Genomic DNA, 13,882 nt, shown 5'->3' on the forward strand with positions numbered 1-13,882 from the left:
TTGCTGAGCTAGCAAGAGAGCAGGGTAAAGCTGTCTGTGCTGAAGAGCAGATTGGATCGTGACAGCCACTGAGTGGGAAAATCTCCAAACAGCTACTCTCAGCTGCATATCAAACACCAACATCTTAATGAAACCTTGGCTATGGATAGCAGCTCACAATACTCTCAAAGCTTTCGGTTTGTCTCTGCAGCCTCTGGATCTCACACCCAAGCCAGGATTTTAAAAAATGAAGAGAGCCAGGCCCCTATCTATCAGCCCCACAAACAACTCTTCTGAGGGAGGAACAGCCCCAAGCCCCATAGGATGGACTGTCATGGCCTACTCCCCACCCTGCACCAGCTCAGAGACACCCATCTCCGTGAATAGCCTGTCTAGGGCTGGATGTGTGCAAGGCCCTTTTCTCCATTACCTGAGCCATGGATGCATTCATTCACTGATTAACTGGGAGTCATTGGGGACCCTAATCTCCCTTTGAGTCCCAGGCGTACAAAGGGTGAGGGAGGTGTTATTGCTCTGGCCGGAAGACAGAACAGAAGGTTATTGGTACAAAGGGAGCAAATTAACTTACAAATCATGCCAAACAAATTTGCTTAACACTTTTAAGATTATAAACAAAGCATTCCAGTAAGGGCAGGAACAGCTCTGCACCATAACTGGCTCATTGTTCTGATTAAAAGCAGAGTACTGCAGATGCTGGAAATTTGAAATAAAACCAAAAGTGCTACAGAGATTCAGCATCTTTGGAGAAGGAAACAGTTTCTGCTTTTATTCTTTTAGTTCCAATTGTCCGTGTGTGTGAATGCAAAGCATTTGTCTTCAAATATAGCTGTGATCATGATCATATGGGCCTATCTGCCCCATCTCAGCAGCTCCACTGGACCTTCAGCAGCCTTATCATTAACATTGCAACCCCACCCCCCCCAAAACCTCCCACAGCATCTCATCAGACTCCTCTTTATCCTCATCTCATGAAACGAGTGGCTGGAACATCTCCCCCTCTTCTAAGTGCTCACTGTAGAGTTGTGCAAGGTGTAGCAAAGCCAGGAGACCCTTTCCAGTGAGTACTAGACTGCTGCTCCTGAGTGCTCTCGACAAAGGAAACACATCTTCAAAAGACCACTTGCCTGTTTGCTGACAGCCATAGTGAATACCATGGGCAGCATCCTAGTGCTGTTTGGCATCAGTCTGAGGGTTGCCCTCTGGTGTCACTAGCTATACCTTGCCTGGAGTTGCCCCTTGCCATCCACGACCCAGCTCTGGAGATGATGCGAGGGAGCAAATGTTTGAGGAGCCTGGGAGTTGTGCAGGATGTAAATGTCACGAGAACCCCCTGGATAGGGGACTGCAGATGCTGCCTGTGGTCGCAAACAAGTTGGGCATTGAGGAAGTAAAATCCCTTCCTGTCCAAGAATTTAACTGGATGTGCAAGAGAGCTCTGTGCACCCACCATGCGGGTGCAATCATTTACCCCTTATACATGAGGGAACTCAGCAATGGCTGACGATTCGATGGCTCAGGCAAATATCTCCCTGTGTCCCTGGTGACTTGGACAAATTGCATTGCTTTCCTCGTCAGAACATCACTCAAAGTACAAACTCACTCGTTTGCTGTCAATTGTGAGATTTCACCAGTTGAGGTGTAAAAGAAGTTTGTGATGAGGAAGTTCAATGTTCTGGTCACCCTGCTATAAGAAGATATTATTAAATTGGAGAGGATACAGAAAAGATCTACCAAGATGTTACTGGAACTGGACGGTTTAAGTTATAAGGAGAGGCTGGATAGGTGGGGATTGTTTCGCTGGAGAGTAGGAGGTTGAGGGGTGACTTTATAGAAGTTTATAAAATTATTTGGGCATGGATAAGGTGAAGAGCAAAGGTCTTTTCCTTTGGATATGGGAGTCCAAGACTAGAGGGCATAGGTTTAAGGTGAGATGAAAAAGATTTAAAAGGGACCTAAGGGGAAACTTTTTCATGCAGAGGGTGGTGGGTATGTGGAATGAACTGCCAAAGGAAGTGGTCGGTGCAGGTATGGTTACAACATTTAATAACATTGAAACAGATGCCTGTACATGTATAGGAAATTTTAGAGGGATATGTGCCAAACGCAGGCAAATGGGACTAGTTTAGTTTGGGAGCATAGTCAGCATGAACAAGTTGGACTGAAGGGTCTGTTTCCGTCTGCATGACTCTATGCCAAGCTGTCCAGCTACAGAATTGTCAGAGATGGCTTCATTAGTCATGATTCCCTTTAGTGCAAAGCCCTTATCTCTGTTCTTAGGCAGTGACATTTTTCTGTTTCTGTTTCGGTTTCGATTCTCTCAGTTGGAATGTAGTGCTGGGCAGGAACACATGCAAATTGATTTCAGGTCTCACCTATTTATCCTGCGTATCCTCTACAAGGCCTGCTTTGATGAGTCCATTGAGGAAAAACGTGTTGCCTTTGAAGTTTTCAGTCTGTCCATCTAAACTCCATTTCCTCCTCCCTTGTAATGACCTCCTCCTTTCCTCTGACATACCCAGTTGTCCTGTTTCAAACACCTCTGTGACTAACAGTTCATTCACTATCCTCCTTTGATATTCCAGCTCTGATTCCAAATGCGATCCGGAACCCTTTGCCCAGCCTTTGGTTTACACTGCCCCTTATTTCATTCACCTGCTCTGTCTGTCCCAGCACACACACGATTTCCCCATTATATTTGCCACCCTAAACAGCAGATCCCATGTTTTCTTGCTCTCTTGTCCTCATCACTCTGATTCTCCCCTCTGTGTTTCAGTGTGCCCCCTTCATTCTCCGGTATTTCTCCATTACTTCTTTAATTTAACTCCCTCCCATTCCTTTCTAACTAACATCTCTGCTTTTTTTTTGTCCGCATTTTGTGTTGAGTCCACTAGTCTGCTGGCTCAGGTTTGATGTCCTTAGCCAGTGGGGCTGCCGTTACATTGCTAGAAACCTGGAAACATAGATGCTCAGAACTGGCGTGGGTCATTCAGCCCTTTGAACCTTCATGGCTAATCATCCAACTCACTTCCCTGTCTCCACTTTCACCCCATACCCTTCGATTCCTTTAGCCCTAATAACTGTCAAATTCCTACTTAACACCATACAAAATTTTTGGCTTGATGATTTTCTGGAGCAGAGAATTCCACAGGCTCACCACTCACTCTGGGAGAAGACATTTCTCCTCATAGAATCCCAACAGTGTGGAAACAGACCATTCAGCTCATTAAGGAGGAAGTGAGGACTGCAACTGCTGAAGATCAGAATCGAGAGTGTGGTGCTGGAAAAGCACAGCATCCGAGGAGCAGGAAAATCGACGTTTCGGGCGTAAGCCCTGATGAAGAGCTTATGCCTGAAACATTGACTCTCCTGCTCCTCGGATGCTGCCTGACCTGCTGTGCTTTTCCAGCACCATACTATTTGACTCATTGAGTCCACACCAATCCCCCGAAGGACATCACACCCAATCTCTGTAATCCTACGTTTCCCACGTTCAATTCACCTTGCCTGCACATCTTTGGACTGTGGGAGGAAACCAGAGCACCCAGAGGACCCATGCAGACAGGGGGAGAATGTAAAAACTCTACACAGACAGTCGTCTGAGGCTGAAATCAAACCCAGGTCGCTGGTGCTGTGAGGCAGCAGTGCTAACCACTGTGCCATTCCATATCCTTAAGCTGCACCCCCTGGTTCTGGACTCCCCTGTCATTGGAAACCTCTGCACATGAAAATTACCACCTGAATGAGGTATTGAAGGATGGGCAGTACCCCTGGAACCATCAGTTGGAATCAGTCAGTGCTGTCAGAAAAGAACAAGTTTGAAAAACTAAAGTCTTTGGTTGTTAACATCATTGCAACAAACGAGATGAAACGAATATAACAAAGAGGACATCCTGACATTCTTCACCTCCTCCATAGTCAGTCTCCGTGCAAATATCCATCTTGGGAGTGAACTCAGTTACTGAAGAATGACTGACTATACAGGTACATAACATGCTAATAAATGCAGAAGAGGGTCCTGATTACCAAAGGCTCGGAGAACTCAGTAACCTTTACCCAACGCCATACAACGGAATGTTTGTCTCGATCCTGCCCCAATGAATTTACCCCCCCCCCCCCCCCCCCCCGCCGTTCTTCTGAAACCTCTCATGTCATTGGGCGGGAGGGGGAAGGATTCTGCCCTCTGTTTTTACAGAAGCAAGTCAACCAGGAATCCTGTTCCGGATCACTCGCTAGTTTGGCCGCTTACCACAGCGTTCACAGTCAACTCACTCATCAAGGTCCTTTTATAAATTGCTCAGTAACGCTTTAACCCTGAGAAGCCGAGGATGGGAGCGGAGTGGACGGTCTGGTACAGATGTATGTACAGTCGGTTCACACCCACTTGTCATAACGTACAGAGAAGGCCCCATGAAAAGTGGTCCGTGACCCTGGAATCAGTCCGTGCTGTCAGCAAAGAGCAAGTTTGAGAAAATATTGAGACAAACACAATCTATTTCGGAAGTATGAGGTTCTATAACACTGAAAATGTTTCAGTCTAACATTTTACTTCATTCTGATACACGTTTGGATATTTATTAGCCTGATTCGAGGCAAATTTGACTTGTTTAGTTGAATTGGAATCATACTGCGTGTAGTTTGTTGTACTGAGGAAGCTAATTCCAAGCTTACAGAGAACTGAGATGACTGTTCCCCGTTGCTTTGTTAACTTCACTGCACCTTCGCTGAAATGTAATAGGCTGGGCTTTAGCTCAGTTTAAACCGACCCAGGAATCTGCACCAAAGCTGCATTATATTGATCAACTCCTCCTTGATAAATGCATATAATGGAAAATAATAGTTATCAGTCAAAAGTTTCTTTCTAATTCTGCTGAATGAAATGGGCACTGAGAACATCAAAACATCCCTAAAATCATCACTGGTTTTAAAATGTGTTGCAAACTGCTCTTTAATTTTCACTTGCATCTTTGCCAGCAGCAGCATTTAAGTTTTTTTGTTTGCAAACCTCCCAAGTTCTGCAAAGTTATATTTAACCGGCAGCGCGGGAAGTTGCTGTGGAAACCCTCCAGGGCTGGGGTGCAGCTGGTGCCTGGGGGAGCAGGCGGCCTGTGGCTGACAGAGTGGCCAGTGTCTCACATCTGGCCTTGGGAAAGCTGAGGGTCTCTTTAGCTGAGCTCCTGATAGATTGAAAGGATTTGTGCATTCCAGTTAAATTCAGCAGCATTCTGGGACAGTGGGAAGGAGAATGGCAGAAAGAAAGAAAGAGAGAGAGAGAGGAAGCTCAAATATTTTGTTGTTCTCACAAAACTCCGAAATCTGGCTTCAATTAAAAGACTAGGCAGCCGAGCATGAAATTTTCAAGACAGCAAAGCCTCAGCTACCTTTGACAGTACAAGTTTGCGTTTATCAGCCGGAGGTGGCTATTGCTTATAACCCACCGCTCACAGCCCAGCCCCTCCCTCAGTATGGCAAGCATCTGGTTTCTCAGAGATTGTGCCTTTTCAATCAGCCCTCTGCCCTTCTCGTGCGGTGTCTGCCTAAGGCCAAAAGGCCAGGTTTAGGCAAAAAGGGAAGGTTTCAGTCATTTTTTTTTCAAGCGAAGTCAATGTCCCCTCCCCTTCGTCAAAAAAAAAGCCCAAACGTTCCTACTGGGAGGCCTGCGTGGCATGTAAACTGAAACAGGCTTAGAAAGAGAGTCGGTTTTTCAAGGAACGCAAACACAAAAAGCTTACCAAGGACGACTCCTTCCAGAATGCTTTGGTTTGTTTAATCAGTTTTCCATAATCTACCGTTTTTGTGCCACTTCACAAGCTACAGGTCCCGGTAGGTCTGCTGTTTTCTTCCTAACATTTTATTATTGCCTTTTATAATCAATTAGAATAAAAGATGTTTATGTAAGTGGTCTTTTTACAGTTCATCTTCGCTTGTCAAACGTCTTAACTGCCTGTACATCTATAGTAAGTATAGAATTCCATGATTGGTAAGAAGCCTCTTTTATCACTGTGAGGCTGAGAAATTGCAGCACTTCTCCTCTGATGTGAATAAATCACAGTAGTTTCCATCTGCCATAGACTCACAAAAAAGGAGATTTTAAATGTTAGAAACACACACTCGTTCCTTGGCATTTTAAAAGAAATTTTACAAAAAGTTTTGCTGCAAGTTTTAACATTGCATGTTTTGCTTATCAGTTATGATTTATAAGTGCAATCTGTTTTGCACTGTAACTTATGACCAGGTTAAGTTTCTTTAAATACTAAAATAAATCTTTTTCTAATGGACCCTGGTCTCCAAAAGCTGTTTTGTCCTACCTTTACTTCCTAAAGGTGGAGGATCATATCCTAATGAACTGAGTGCCCTGGGCTCAGTAACTTATCTATGTGAGCAATCTATATTTGTTAGCTTTGGCTCAGTTGGTGGCTGTCACCCCTGTGTTTGAAAGTCAAGGGTTCAAATCCTACTTAGAGATTTGAGCACAAAAATCTAGGCTGATAGTCCAGTGCTGTACTGAGGGGTTGCAGCATTGTTGGTGATACTACTGTCTATTGGCTGAATTGTTAAATCATTGGAATAAACATAGCAGACTCCACAGTCCTGTTTCAGAAAATGACTAACTGAGTTATTCCTGGTGTCATGGTCAACGTTTATTCCTCAATCAACTTCAAAAGAACACGTTGTGCGAGCTTGCTGTGTGCAAATTGGTTGCCACCTTTCCTAGAATTGAACATTTGAAAATACTTCACTGGCTATCATATAGTTTGGACTATATTGGTTATGAATTGTGCCTCATAAATGCAGATCTTTTGTACATCTTATCCTGGGTAATGAATGTTGATGAGCCATCAATAGGCAGGTCCTAAGCCAACTGCAATGCTTCCAAAGTTTTATAACTGCCCAGCTTCCCTGATGTGGCACAGGGAATAAGTATTATGTTGGGACCAGTGCCTCTATCATATTTAACAACGTTTACACTGGATATTGTTTTAATGTGGAAAAGTTTGCGACTTTTATGAATTGAAAGCAAAATCTAAGCATTTGATAAGCAGCTGTATTTAAATCCAGACAGAAAAGTAGTCAGCAAACACTTTGAAAATCTGAATCTGTAGCAGGTCTAGATTGATAGATAAGCAAAGTCTTGAGGGATGCAAAATATCAATCTCATGTTAAGTATCCAAGCAAAAATATCCATCTCTTCAGAAAATATCCTCTGCTACATTATGAAAAATTGAAACTGTTGGTTCTGGGTTTTAAAAAGATGGATTGTTATTTTACTTATTTTGGAATAAAAGTTGCAAACTAAATTTCTGCAGTTATAGGAATTGACTGGAACCTAGTCTGATTTTTCTTCTCTTTCCCTCAAGGATTTCTTTCTTGGTACAATAACCTCACTATGTCTGCAAAGCCACAGGAGCTTGTAGTCACAATGTGGGACATTTAACTGATGAATGTGTTTTTAATATTGCCATAAAATAAAGATCCCAGAGATGAACAAAAACTTGAGCAGAAGAATGCTGTTGAGAAACATATTAGCCATGATTGAATGGCAGAGCAGACTCAATGGGCTGAATGGCCTAATTTCCTTCTATGTCTTATCTTCTTAGGATGTTTAAATTGTAAACTGAAGCATAATTATATGTTTTGTACATACACAAGCAAACTTTACTTATACACAGATACCATGAGACCACTCTCAGAATATACAATAACACAATAAGAATAATGCATAATGTCCATCTGCACCCACCCTCACTAGAAACTTTTGAGTTCTCCTTGGAGTGGAGAAGGCTAAGAGGACGTGGAACTTATCAAAATGAGGTGGCTGGACAGAGAAACTGGTCCCTCTTAAAATGATTGAGAACAAGAGGGCACAAATATAAGATAATTTACAAAATAGGCAAATGTGATATAAGAGTGAACTTTTTTCAGCAGTGTGTATTTATGATCTGGAATATGCTGCCTGGAAATGTTCTTTTAATCTACTCATGGGACTTGGACATCACTGGCTGGGCCAGCATGTATTGCCATCTTTAGTTGCCCTTGAGAACATAGTGGAGGTAGGATCTATTACGATATTCATGAGGACATTAGATGGTTACTTAGATAGAAATGACATTCAAGGTTATGGGGAAAAGCCAGGAGACTGACGCTAACTGATAATGCTGCTCATTCATGAGCCGGTGCAGTCACAATAGCCTGTCCAGCCTCCTTCTGTACTGTAACAATCCTGTGGTTCTATCTCACTGGCACACACATCACAAAACATGAAATGATTGACTTGCAGATCACACTGTTGTACAAATTTTCCATTTCTTTCAGATGACAGATATTTTGCAACTTGTTCAGGTATAAATACTTGGGTCCAAATCAGAATTTTCTGGATTATTTGAGGACATTGTAATGCCTAACCACACATATGAACTGGGAAAATAAATAGTAGATATAAATATTAACTTTAAACATGTAATAGCAATAAAACAGTAGTAAAAAATGTTTTGTTTAACATATTCAATGATTGTATATTCAGTATTTCCATAATTGCTCAGCTAAACATCTGCTGATGATGCTGAGTTGTTTGGGTTCTACTCAAAAAATTTCAGACAGCTGTTTATTCCGACAATGGGTTTCTGGACTGGAGAGGTTATAACGTAAAGCAGAATTGTAATATGAGATGGTGGCAAATAAATTAAATCTTACTTTTTTTAATTTGTGTGGAGTGTTTTTTTGTTTATAAATGTCCCCTTCGCTTAACTGCATCTCGTGATTGAGAATTTTTGTTCCACTCCAGTGACAAGTCAGCACAGTCCAAAAGGAGCACTTTATTGATGTTGGTATGAGACCTTGGATAAATTATTTTTTATTCATTCACAGACTGTTAGTGTCAGTAGTAATCATTCTTAAGAATATGGTTTAACTGCTGCAGTCTGTGTGGTGAAGGTACTTCCATAAAGAGTGCCAGGATTTTGACTGAGAATTGTGATCTAATTCCCTTCAAGTCAGCATAGTGTATGACTTGGAGGGAAATTAAGAAGTGATGGTACTCCTATACACCTGCTATGCTTATTATTCTCATGGATAGAGGTTGCATTTTCAGGAGATCCTGTTGAAGAAGACTTTGTAAGTTGCTGCATTGCATCTTGTATGTAGTATAAGCTACAGTGCACTGAGGTTGTGGTGAAAGCAGTAAATCATAGAATCACTACAGTCTGGAAACAGGCCCTTCGACCCAACAAGTCCATACTGACCCTCTAAAGAGTAACCAACCCAGACCCATTCCCCTACCCTATATTTACCACCAACTAATGCACCTAACTTGCACATCCCTGAACACTATGGTCAAGTTAACATGGCCAATTCACCTAAGCTTTGGGAGGAAACCCACGCAAACACGGGGAGAACGTGCAAACTCCACACAAACAGTCACTTGATGCTGGAATCGAACCCGGGTCGTTGGTGCTGTGAGGCAGCAGTACTGAGCCACCATACTACCCCTTCTTGAAGGAAGTGTGAAACTAAGCTTTTGGATATCATTTGGGTAAATATAGAAGACACTAAAACAATACTTGAAGAAGCATACTGAAGACTCATGGTGAACTTGTCCATATTCTTCCCTGATTTATAAGATTCAAGATATATATGTGGATAAAAAGTGGCTCATTCCATCCCTAACAGCGGTTTCTTCATTTAGTCATATGCCAAATTTGTGAAAAATTAACCTGATCACATGGATGAAAGTAGGCTAATCACTCCTCTATAAAAATGTGTCAATACAGAAAGGACATTGGTGGCACAGTGGCTTAGTGGTTAGCACTGCTGTCTCACAGCACCAGGGTCCCAGGTTCTTCAGGCGACTGTCTGGAGTTTGCACGTTCTCCCCGTGTCTGCGTGGGTTTCCTCAGGATGCTCCAGTTTCCTCCCACAGTCCAAAGATGTGCAGGTTAGGTGAATTGGCCATGCTAAATTGCCCATAGTGTTAGGTGCATTAGTCCAGGATAAATGTAGGGTCTGGGTGGATTACTGTTCGGTGGGTCGGTTGTGGATTTGTTGGGCTGAAGGGCCTGTTTCCTTATTGTAGAGAATCTAATCAAAGACATATGTCAGATGAGTAAAAGATATTAATAGTCACAGTTCGTTCAAAGAGCCAGTACAGGTATGATGGGCCTGTTGACCTCTCTTCATGCTCTGGTTATAACCTGATGGCAGCCAACTTTTTAGCACATTATTTCAGATTTCAGTTCAACTTATGCTGTATGAGTTTTGAACCACATAGAGTACAAAGGTAAAGAATATTACAAAATAAACCAGATGTGGTTGTCAAACGTTTATAATAGCATATGGGTGTATGCAAGTGAATGGCCTTAACATTTTAAATATTGCATATTGTTCCAGAAGTAGCCAATAAAGTTTATAACTTAGTAAATAATCAAATTAAAATGACAGTTGAATGATTAACTTGTAATTGATTTTAAAAGGCCTCTCTACAGGGCTGTGTCAATAATTGAAGAAAGCTAATCTTTCTCTCACCAGATTACTCCAGTTTTTTTAGGAAATTGCAATGTTCTTAAATATGGACCAAATCTCCTCCAAAAACTAAAATCTGACTGTTTGCCAGTGCCTAATAAATAGTTGCTGAACACAGCATAAGAATAGAGAAAGGGTAAATATAATGGGCCCCAATAATTAATCAACTAAAAATTAAGACTACCCAACGATAAATCAATGACAGAAAAATTAATCATAACCACTGCACCCCAATTATTCACTGGTACATACATGCCAAGTATGCTTCAGTACTTCTTATAAAAGTTTAACCCAATATGTATATGGTTGTATTTGCAATACGTTGAAGTGCTATCTGGAATCCGTAAGGCAAATCCATGCTGGAGCTGTTATACATACAATCCAATTCTCTGTAACAAGCCACACGCTTTTTCAGTCTCATTGGAAATGATCCGACTACTTTCACTTCATGTCCAATTACTTCTGCTTTGAATGTAATGCGGAAAGTTGCATCAGTTGTAACATGTCTACGTTGTCTTTTTTAAAAAACTCCACTCTCTGACGTCATGTAGCATTTATTTCAGCTGACTGTCCAGCCCTGATTTCTAGCTGGGTATCAAGTTGAACAGCCCCAGTAAATGCTACATTCCTTCTCACCCAGTTTCAAGGCAATCTTGAAGCTCCAGTGTGCAGGTTAGGTTTATACATTCATTATTTATCATAAACAGAAGCCAGATGTGATTTGAAAACTAATATTTAACTATCTCCTCATCTGTGAAAAAGCAACTAGCCCAGTGTTGTTAGTATTTTAATAACTTGTATTGAGTGTAAGAATAGTCCAATATGTTGCTCTTCCTATGTGTCTAAGAGGAACATTTTGAACTATGTGAACTTGTGAGTGGTGTCTTGATGGTAAAAATCTAGTATTGCTAATAGTATTGGCCGGAAGATTTGGATGTGATAGATTGAGTATCTTTAATACGCTTCAGAAATAGTACAACATTTGCAGCATTTAAATAAACCCAACGATAGCATTGGATACGGCATTTAACATCTTCCTATAGGAAGCTGGAGAAGCAGAATAGATGACAAAGCATTGTATGCCATGCTGACTGAATTTGGAAGGAGGCTCAGGATGATCATAAACATCAGCACAGACCAGTTGGGCTGAGTGGACTGTTTCTCTTTTGTACTCTCTGTAATTCTATAATGTCAGGCCAATCATATTACAGTAACTGCAAGTAGAACGATCCTTTCTGTAGTTGGTATGAGACTAGCTCCAATCTCTTTTAACTTCTTGACTCATTGTTTTTCAGAGTTTAATAAAACTTTTTCCCAGAACATCTGAGGCAGCCCCTCCACTCCGAGACTAAGCTGCAGTTGGAATATTTGCAAATGCTATAAAAGAGAGATGGAAGTGAGCTACAGGCACCTGAGTTCAGGTTCCTTGTAAATAATTGACTTTGCCAACTTTTAATGCTTTCAGTGCAGTGTAAATATCAACATGCCTTGTTTAACCTCATGTCTTTGCAACTTCCTTCAGTTATTTGTTCTGTGACCACAAAGACAGATATAAGTGAAAGTACTGTCAATAATAAAAGCTTATAGTGCTGGAAATGCAGAGCCATTTGATCAACTTCCCACTCAAAGATTAACTTTTTTTTTATGGTGCTGATTGATCTGTTGTGCCCTTCCTGTTTTAATTTCAGGTACACCTGGTATTTGCATTTTTCTCTCTTTATCTCTTACAATATTTAATCCCTGTCAATCTAAATGGCAACCAAACACCTAATAAGATATGAATTTTACACAAAATATGAATACATTTCCTTTCTGAAAAGATCTTTTGACATGAATATTTTAGTACTGGATTCAGCTTGTGCAGTGCAACGGGAAGGATAGTTGTCTTAATTTGAATAAAATATTCTTTTTCTATTTTGATTCTTATCCTCTCACATACATCGTATTTGTTGACAGAGCAGGTAAGTAGATCTAAGCCTCTTCTATGTTCATCACTTCTAATCTTACTCTGGTTTGATGGAGAGGAGATTTGTCTACAGTAAGATGTCTGTAGGAAATGAGTCAATTTCTACTTAAAATATTCTCAGAATATGAACATGCAGGCAAGGCTAGTATTTATTATGTATCCCTAACTGCCTTTGAAAAAATTGGAGGGAGTGGGGAGAGAGGGGGTGGTTGAGTTGCCTTCTTCAACTGTTGCCTGTCTGCATGGTGTAGGTGAACCCACGATACTTATAGGAAGTACAGGATTTTGACCTAACCAGAGTGAAGGGAGGGCAGTAATATTGCCATTTAGGATAATGCATGTCTGGGAGGGAAATTTGCAGGTGACCGTATCCCCATATGTATGCACCCCTCATCTTTATGCTTGCCGCAAATTACCAATTTGGCAACTTGCTGCAATGTGTTTATGGGTCATATCCATGGGATGCTGATGGTGAAGGGAGTGAATGTTTACGGTGATGGTTGGACATCAAATCAAATGGACTATATTGACTTGAATGGTGTTGCTTTTGGTCAGTGTTTTTGCAGCTGCACTCATCCAGTGAAATAGAGAGTATTCAGAGCATGCTTGACCTGTACCTTGTAGATGATGGAGATACTCCATGGAGTCTAGAAGGATGCCACAATATAACCAACCTCTCGGCTGCTCTAGTACTCACAGTATTTCTGTGGCTACTGCAGTTGAACTCACCATTTTGGTGCATCCACCATTGTTGAGTTTTATTAAGAACTTAATGGCAGTCATAAACATTGAGAGGTTTTGAGTGCCTGTGACTCCCCTTAAACGTGTGTTTGAAATATCACCACCTTTTAGCTCCCATCTTACCAACTGCTGGAAAGACATCTAACAACTATGACACGGCTATATGGAGGATCTGTGATGGAAGAACAGATGAAATGAATCAGGGCACCACAACAGAGGAGAGAAGAGAAGCATTTGTTGAGAAATTCATTATTTGGTTGAGAATTTTCCAATCTGGAGACATGAGAGTTTGCTACTTAGTGAAAAAGCTTTGTTGTAGTAAATGGCTGACTTTCAATTTCACACTGGCTATTGGATGCATTTATTTTTCATAAAATTCCAGGATAAATTGGAAGCTTGGTTATTACATTAACAGTGAACATTTATTTTCATCTGAAGTTTATAAAACAGATAGAAAATACTGTACTGGGTATGCATAGTAATCCAGTCAGTGTGGATGATGTTTAATATTAATGTGCTTTTCCCTTTTAGATACTCACTGGTCTACACATTTCCAGCATTTTTGTTTCTAATTTGGGAGCTGCAGCTGTCCACATATGTTTTTAATCTCAATTTGTGAAGAGAATCTGGCTTCTGAATGAAACAAAGTAAAACGACCCATAT

At 41.1% G+C, this 13,882-nt stretch overlaps 1 protein-coding gene across 4 annotated transcripts in view; it reads left to right on the top strand.

Annotated features, from left to right (window-relative positions):
* Positions 1-13,882, top strand: part of LOC122564836 (serine/threonine-protein kinase Nek6) — a 266,799-nt gene that overhangs the window by 31,481 nt on the left and 221,436 nt on the right. For 2 of the 4 annotated variants that reach the window (XM_043720151.1, XM_043720150.1), the window contains exon 1: positions 5,006-5,820. The exons of 1 other annotated variant lie outside the window; for it this stretch is intronic. The gene's annotated coding sequence lies outside the window, so the exon portion shown is untranslated. Of the gene's footprint in view, positions 1-5,005; positions 5,821-13,882 lie in introns of those variants that run through there. One more of the 4 variants, XM_043720146.1, reaches the window with a different exon arrangement.

The sequence above is a fragment of the Chiloscyllium plagiosum genome, chromosome 30 (genome assembly GCF_004010195.1).
Source record: "Chiloscyllium plagiosum isolate BGI_BamShark_2017 chromosome 30, ASM401019v2, whole genome shotgun sequence".
NCBI lineage: Eukaryota > Metazoa > Chordata > Chondrichthyes > Orectolobiformes > Hemiscylliidae > Chiloscyllium > Chiloscyllium plagiosum.